Source organism: Bufo gargarizans, chromosome 1 (assembly GCF_014858855.1).
Source record: "Bufo gargarizans isolate SCDJY-AF-19 chromosome 1, ASM1485885v1, whole genome shotgun sequence".
Lineage (NCBI taxonomy): Eukaryota > Metazoa > Chordata > Amphibia > Anura > Bufonidae > Bufo > Bufo gargarizans.
In genome coordinates, this window is record NC_058080.1 from 557,281,976 (window position 1) to 557,291,225 (window position 9,250).

Genomic DNA, 9,250 nt, shown 5'->3' on the forward strand with positions numbered 1-9,250 from the left:
ATGGCTGAGCCATGCATGAGGGACTCTAATGGCGGAGTCATATGTATAAAACTAAAACGGAGAAGCCATGCGTGAGACACTCTAATGGCGGAGTCATATGTGTAACACTAACAGGGGAGAAGCCATGCGTGAGAGACTCTAATGGCAGAGTCATATGTGTAAACCTAAAACGGAGAAGCCCTGCGTGAGAGACTCTAAAGGTGGAGTCATATGTGTAAACCTAAAGCGGAGAAGCCATGGGTGAGAGACTCTAATGGCGGAGTCATATGTGTAAACCTAAAACGGAGAAGCCATGCGTGAGAGACTGTAATGGCGGAGACATATGTGTAAACCTAAAACGGAGAAGCCATGCGTGAGAGACTAATGGCGGAGTCATATGTGTAAAACTAAAACGGAGAATCCATGCGTGAGAGACTCTAATGGCGGAGTCATATGTGTAAACCTAAAACGGAGAAGCCATGTGTGAAAGACTCTAATGGCGGAGTCATATGTGTAAACCTAAAACGGAGAAGCCATGCGTGAGAGACTCTAATGGCGGATTATAATTTATATATATTTTTTTTTCTTCTTAAACTATAAACCACTTAAGCAGCACCAGTATGACTTGTGGACTCGCATAACCATGACCCTCTCCGACAATAACCTAGGACGCTAACCAGCCTACAACCATATTATACACCTAACGAACATGAAGAATGGTCATCGGGCCCCAAAGCCAAGAGACTGAACTGAATGACCTTACAGTGACGATAAGTAATTACAACGTGAGCCAGACCTAAAGGAAAATGCATAGACATTAGTGATCCAAACCACGTGCATAAACAAAACATTAAACCAACCGCAAAATTGAAACAGATGGGAGAAAAACAAGAGCCAGAGGCCTTGCAGTTCGCTAAGAGAAGACCCTTGTCATGACAAACAAATGAACAACTGTGAAAACATAGTAGGAACTCACTCCTATTGGCCCACTGACCACTAGGGAGCTATTTGGTTAACTTGGGCAGGAGACCAATCTGAGTGGATGCGAACCAGAAGTAAAGGAGACCAGTCTAAGTGAATGCATAGCAGGACTAAAGAACACCCCAAAAAATAAATAAAAAAATTACCATTATTTACATTTTTTTTTCCTTCTCCCTTTCGAAGTGGACAGAAAAGGTAGACCTATGGAATGTAACAAACCACCGAGGAAAGAAACGTAAGCCTGAAAAGAAAGCAGCTATGCTTATAGGAAGAGCAGTATCAGAGCGGTGTGCTGGTTGCCATAGTAAGAATACTGAGTAATCATAATGTAGCAATGAAAAGAAATGCAGCTTTAAGTGGAAGCAGAGTATAACACATAATGTAAGAACAAGTGGGTGCATGCAGCTCTGGATGCGAGTGGTGCCTAAAACATGGTATGGGCACAGCTCTGAGTATGAGCATGAAAAGCATGGTATAAGCATGGACTAACTAACACTCTGTGCCTAAATAACTCCCTTGGAAACCTTATGTACGGCTGGCAGAAGGAAGCCAGCCACCGCCTATGATCTGCTCCCCCTGACCAAGCCTAATACTCCTTCCCCTGATCCCTGCCTAACTAACGGCACGATGGCCCGTGCCAGACTTTATTGAAGATGAGGAGCGGGGACACGATGTCCCCTGCACCTTTACACACAGCCGCGTGGGGAGCTCACGCCGCTCCCTGGCAGAGTGCACCAGTGTGGGGAGCCCCCCCTCAGCCAGGGGCCGACCCACCGCCGGCTGGACACTCATACCGTGCGGGGAGCAGCGCAGCTCCCTGGCAATGTGCACCGGGGCAGGGGGAGCCCTTTCTTTACCATGGGCCCCACCCCCCGCTGGTTTGAATCGTGTGCCGCGTGGGGAGCCGCACAGCTCCCTGGCACCTCACCTAGGGGGCCAACCCCCCGCCGGCTGGGCACCCATACCACGTGGGGAGCCGCACAGCTCCCTGGCATTGTTCTCCGGGGCGGGGGTGCCCCCACTCACCTAGGGGCCGCCCCCCCCCGCTGTCCGGACTCTAATCCTGCATGCTGCGGAGAAGCAGCTTCTTACCCTTGCCGACCCCAGGATCTCAAACTCTGCTTCATCCTAGAGTGCTACATGTCGCTGACCGCAGCATGGGTCCCATGCAAACAACTCCGATCCTACCATGAATACCAGCGCCCTCTTGAGACATTCTGCCGTCGCCCAGCCGTAAGGAGCCTCCACACCATGCTGCTGTATCCTAGAGCTGACCCAGAGAGTGAAATCAGCTGAATCAGCGTCAGCCTGGGCGCACAGGTGCCTATAAATAGCCTAGTAATCAGCCAGCCTGGGCCCACAGGTACGCATGAATAGCCTTGTAATCAGCCTCCCCTCCCACAAATGCAGCAATATCTTCCTTATACTTATTACTTAAATTAATGTAATTGGCACACAGTGATGCACACGACGCATGCACCAGTCTACTATCATTCTGCAAATCATGTACATCGAGTCAGTAGCAGAACACTGCGGCTACACAGCCAGCCTAACCGTGTGATGATTCCTACAAGCCAGAGGGCACTAGTAGTGGCGTTGTTTTATCAGCGGCTATCTCATCCTCCTTTTGTCTGTGAGGAGTAATGGGTACCGCCGCTCTCCACCCCCATACACGATCTTCACCGCACACACGCTGGGCTCCAGGAACACGACAGGACCTATCCGTCCTGAGCCCATCTGAGCACAGAAGGCACTGATCAGCCAGCTGTCCTCTGCCAGGGTCTTGAAGTGTCCCCAGCTCATGCGCTGGGATTAGTTCACCTTCCCATCATCAAAGACTCAGCTGTGTTCCCCGGCTGCTGGCCGTGTCCTAGGCGTTTGGCTCCATTGCACATCCTGGATGATCGATTGCACGTCATGGTGCAGAATAAGACTTTAAATGTGAGACTTGTCTAAAACCCGGGGGAAGGTGTCAAACAACCAGTGGCAGACTTCACAGTTAGGCCGTGTGTGCCCGGTTGCCATATTGCGGGCCGCATTTGCGGAACTTCAATACACGGGTGCCGTTCCGTGGGCATTCCGTATCACGGATGCAGACCCATTCGCTTCCATGGGTCCGCAAATCCAGAGATGCGGAATGGTGTGGAATGAAACCACGGAACGGAAGCCTACAGAAGCACTACGGAGTGCTTTTGTGGGTTTTCCTCCCGTACTTCCGTTCTTCAAAAAGATAGATCATGTCCTAGCTTTTTGCGTAACAGACGGATTGCGTACTAATTTAAGTGAATGGGTCCGCGATCCGCTGCGGCTGCCCCACGTACTGAGCTCATGTATTGCATTTTGCAGGCCGCAGCAAGACCAGGGGGGCACACACGCCCGTAGGAAAGAGGCCTTAATGGGATGACAGGGAAAGTGGAGCACCTTCTCTGTCATTCAGCAGAGAGCATTTTTTTGTGTCATTCGAAGTAACAATGTTTAACCACTTAAAGACCACAGGTTTATACCCCCCTAGTGACCAGAACCTTTTTTACAAATCGGCACTCCACAACTTTAACGGTTTATTGCTCAGTTATTCAACTTACCACCCAAATTAATTTTACCTCCTTTTCTTCTCACTAATAGAGCTTTCATTTGGTGGTATTTCATTGCTGCTGACATTTTAACTTTTTTTGTTATTAATCGAAATTTACCCAAATTTTTGCAACTTTCAGTTGTAAAATTTTTCAAAAAAAATACATTTCTATATGAATTTTTATCTCAATTTATTGTTCTACATGTCTTTGATAAAAAAACTATGTTTGGGTAAAAGTTATAGCGTTTACAAACTATGGTACAAAAATGTGAATTTCCGCTTTTTGAAGCAGCTCTGACTTTCTGAGCACCTGTCATGTTTCCTGAGGTTCTACAATGCCCAGACAGTAGAAAAAACCCAAAAATGACCCCATTTCGGAAAGTAAACACCCTAAGGTATTCGCTGATGGGATAGTGAGTTCATAGAACTTTTTATTTTTTGTCACAAGTTAGCGGAAAATAATGATTATTTTGTATTTATTTTTTTCCTTACAAAGTCTCATATTCCACTAACTTATGACAAAAAATAAAAACTTCCATGAACTCACTATGCCCATCACGAAATACCTTGGGGTGTCTTCTTTCCAAAATGGGGTCACTTGTAGGGTAGTTATACTGCCCTGGCATTTTAGGGGTCCAAATGCGTGAGAAGTAGTTTGAAATCAAAATGTGTAAAAAAAATGCCCTGTGAAATCCTAAAGGTGCTCTTTGGAATGTGGGCCCCTTTGCCCACCTAGGCTGCAAAAAAGTGTCACACGTGGTATCGTCGTACTCAGGAGAAGTTGGGCAATGTGTTTTGGGGTGTCTTTTTACACATGCCCATGCTGGGTGAGATAAATCTTCTGTCTATCTCTGTCAAATGACAACTTTATATAAAAAAAATGGGAAAAGTTGTCTTTTAGAGTGATATTTCTCTCACCCAGCATGGGCATGTGTAAAAAGACACCCCATAGCACATTGCCCAACTTCTCCTGAGTACGGCGATACCACATGTGTGACACTGCAACCTAGGTACGCAAAGGGGCCCAAATTCCAATGAGTATCTTTTAGGAGGGCATTTGGATTCCAGACTTCTTCTCACGCTTTAGGGCCCCTAAAATGCCAGGGCAGTATAAATACCCCACATGTGACCCCATTTTGGAAAGAAGACACTCCAAAGTACTCCGTGAGGGGCATGGCGAGTTCATATAAGTTTTTTTTTTGGCACAAGTTAGCAGAAATTGATTTTTTTTGTTTTTTCTAACAAAGTCTCGTGAGAAGAAGTCTGGAATATAAATGTCTAAAAAATGTTACGCATTTGGATTCCGTGAGGGGTATTGTGAGTTCATGTGAGATTTTATTTTTTTGTCAGAAGTTAGTGGAATATGAGACTTTGTAAGAAAAAAAAAAAAAAATTTCCGCTAACTTGTGCCAAAAAAAAAGTCTGAATGGAGCCTTACAGGGGGGTGATAAATGACAGGGGGGTGATCAGGGAGTCTATATGGGGTGATAACCACCCTGTCATTGATCACCCCCCTGTAAGGCTCCATTCAGAGGTCCGTATGTGTTTTGCGGATCCACAGATCTATGGATCGGATCCGCAAAACACAGACGGACGTCTGAATGGAGCTTGACAGGGGGGTGATCAGGGAGTCTATATGGGGTGATCACCCCCCTGTCATTGATCACCCCCCTGTAAGGCAGGGATCCATGGATCTGTAGATCCGCAAAACACATACGGACCTCTGAATGGAGCCTTACATGGGGGTGATCACCCCATATAGACTCCCTGATCACCCCCCTGTAAGGCTCCATTCAGAGGTCCGTATGTCTTTTGCGGATCCACGGATCCATGGATCGGATCCGCAAAACACATACAGACGTCTGAATGGAGCCTTACAGGGGGGTGATCAATGACAGGGGGGTAATCAGGGAGTCTATATGGGGTGATCATCCCCTGTCATTGATCACCCCCTGTAAGGCTCCATTCAGACATCCGTATGTGTTTTGCGGATCCGATCCGTGGATCCGCAAAACACATACGGACCTCTGAATGGAGCCAGCCTTACAGGGGGGTGATCATGACAGGGGGTGATCAGGGAGTCAATATGGGGTGATCACCCCCCTGTAAGGCTCCATTCAGACGTCCATATGTGTTTTGCGGATCCAATCCATGGATCTGTGGATCCGCAAAACACATACGGACCTCTGAATGGAGCTAGCCTTACAGGGTGGTGATTAATGACAGGGGGTGATCAGGGAGTCTATATGGGCTATATGTCATTGATCATCCCCCTGTAAGGCTCCATTCAGACATCCGTATGTGTTTTGCGGATCCGCGGATCCATTGATCGGATCTGCAAAACACATACGGACGTCTGAATGGAGCCTTACAGGGGGGTGATCAATGACAGGGGGGTGATCAGGGAGTCTAATATGGGGTGATCAGGGGTTAATAAGAGGTTAATAAGTGACAGAGGGGGTAGTGTAGTGGTGTTTGGTGCTACTTATTAGAGCTGCCTGTGTCCTCTGGTGGTCGATCCAAGCAAAAGGGACCACCAGAGGACCAGGTAGCAGGTATATTAGACGCTGTTATCAAAACAGCGTCTAATATACCTGTTAGGGGTTAAAAAAAATCGCATCTACAGCCTGCCAGCGAACGATTGCCGCTGGCAGGCTGTAGATCAGCTCGTTTACCTCCGGTTCCTGTGAACGCACGCTCCTGTGTGCGCGCGTTCACAGGAAATCTCGCGTCTCGCGAGATGACACCGATCGGCGTTAGTGTGACCTGGCAGAGCCACAGCATTGACGCCGATCGGCGTTAGAGAGACGGGAGATGGTTAATAGAGTAATATAAAACTGCTGTTAAACTTTCCCTGCATTACGAATGAAGCTGTGCATTTTATTTATTTGTTTACTTTTAATAGAAATTATTATTCCTTTAAGTTCAAGATAAACATACATTAATCAGGTCCTATACAATTTTGATGTATGGAGGAGGAGAATGATGAAGAGCTTCCCGGGAGAGATGGGGTGGATAGAGATATGCTGGTGGTCTGTCCTGCAATAATGTATCTTATCTATCTAACCCATTTCTCCATGGAAGTCCTTAAATTTTCTCCCCCTTGAGACATCATCATTGTAGAGGACCAAATTAATGTATGTTTTTCTTGAACTGAAAGGAATAATAATATAAATATAAATTCAAAGTGAAAACAAAAATATTATGCACAGCTGCATTTGTAATCCTGTAAAAGTTTAACTGTGGTTCTATTTTACTCCATTAAACATAGTGCCTTTGCAAGAAACTCCAAAATGCACTCTGCTGAATGACATAGAAGGTGCTCCACTTTGTCTGTCATCCCCTTAACTGTGAAGTCTGCCACCAGCTGTTTGACCCCCCCCCCCCCCCCTCGGTTGTAGACAAGCCTAGCATTTAAAGTCTTATTCTGCACCATGACGTGCAAGCAATCATCCAGGATGCGCATTGGAGCCAAACGCCTGGGACACTGCCAGCAGCCAGGGGAATGCAGAAGAGTCTTTGACGATGGGAAAGTAAACTAATCTCTGCGCATGAGCAGTGAACACTTCAAGACCCTGGCCGAGGACAGCTGGCTTATCAGTGCCTTCTGTGCTCAGACGGGCACAGGACGGAAAGGTCCTGTTGTGTGCCTGGAGCCCAGCGTGTGTGCGGTGAAGATCGTGTATGGGTGTGGAGAGCGGCGGTACCCATTACTCCTCACAGACAAAGGAGGATGAGATAGCCACTGATAAAACAATGCCACTCCTAGTGCCCTCTGGCTTATAGGAATCATACACGGTTAGGCTTGCTGTGTAGCCGCAGTGTTCTGCTACTGACTCAATATGCTTGAAATAAAAAAAATATAGACTACCGATGCATGCGGCGTGTCTACTTAATTTATCACTAATTTTTGGTGTGGTAGCAAAATGTAAAAATAATGTAAATAATCAATTTAAAATGGTAAAGATTGCAATTATTATGCATGTCATCACATTCCTTCAGCACACTGAATACCTGCTGCTGTCAGAGGTGTATTTTTTAAAGTTATGTTGTTGTCCTGGTCTGGTGGGGGCCCATTCCTGGGAACACATTCCTGCTGCCCACTTAGAACCTGCTGCTGTTTGAGATGTCTTATTTTATTTATGGTGTTACCATGGTCTGGTGGGGGCCCATTCCTGGGTACACATTCCTGCTGCCCACTTTGAACCTGCTGCTGCCTGTCCTGATGAGTTATTCAGAGTTATGTTTAGGCCTTATACTTGACAGTTTCCATCTTCTATCCTGTTCATGCTGCTATTTTCTTTGCTGATCATGTTGAGTTTTGTTTAGTCCTTACACTACATCATTAGCTTTAAATGTTGATGATTCATGTCCTACTGAGTTATGCCAAAGTACAGTATGTGTAGACCTTAAGCTACTATGACACTGGCGTTTCTGGGTCCGCTTGTGATACCCGTTTCAGGGCTCTCACAAGCGTCCCAAAATGGATCAGTTTATCCCCAATGCATTCTGAATGGAATATGATCCATTCAGAATGCATCAGTTTCCCCCCGTTCAGCCTCCATTCCGCTCTGGAGGCGGACACGAAAACGCTGCTTGCAGCGTTTTGATGTCCACCTGACGATGCGGAGCCAAACGGATCCATCCTGACTTACAATGTAAGTCGATAGGGGAGGATCTGTTTTCACTGACACAATATGGTGCAATTGAAAACGGAACCACCTCCCATTGACTTTCAGTGTAAATCAAAACAGATCCGTTTGCATTATCATGGTAATGCAAACGGATCCGTTCTGAGCGGATACAATTGTTTGCATTATAGGTGCAGATCCGTCTGTGCAGATACCAAACGGAGCCGCACCTAACGCAGGTGTGAAAGTAGCCTAATACTCAACCATTTCCAACTTCCATCCTGTTGATGCTGCAGCTGTCTGTCCTGAACATGCTGAGTTATGATTGCTGTATATACTACAATGTTACCTTTAAATTATGATGCTGCCTGTCCTTCTGAGTTATGCCGAGTTATGTGTAGGCATTATACTCAACCCTTTCCATCTTTCGTCCTGTTGATGCTGCAGCTGTCTGTCCTGAACATGCTGAGTTATGATTGCTCTTTATACTACAATTTTACCTTTAAATTATGATGCTGCCTGTCCTGCAGGGTTAGGCGAGTTTGGTGTATACCTTTTATTATGGTGTTACCATTTATCTGCTTTGGTCTGTCCTGATCCTGCAGAGTTTAGTTGAGCAATGTGTGGCCCTTAGACTACAGATTTTCTATTTACATGGTACTGTCTGTCATTATCTTGCATTGTTTGGGCCTTTGATTTCTATGCCTTCTATTGTTGTGTTACTATTTAATGGCTACTGTCTGGCCTAATTCTGCCAAGTAATGTGTCTGAAATATAGTAAAGTATTAAAAAGTAACTATTGAATTTTTGTGTCCAGATCATGCTAGGGACAACCAGCATGGACCACTTATTAGCCCTTGTATTATATTTCTCGTAAAATGGTGTGCATGTTTCATATTTGCGCATGTGCGCTATTCATCTTATATTGTCAAGAATTATATTTTTATATATATTTAATAAAACTTTTTAGTAACATACATTCATGCGGTGTTACGCTTCATTCACCAAAATATTTTTTTTGTTTTATTTCATTACAGGACTGATTGATAAATCTAATAAAAGTTTTTATTTTATTTTATTTATTGTA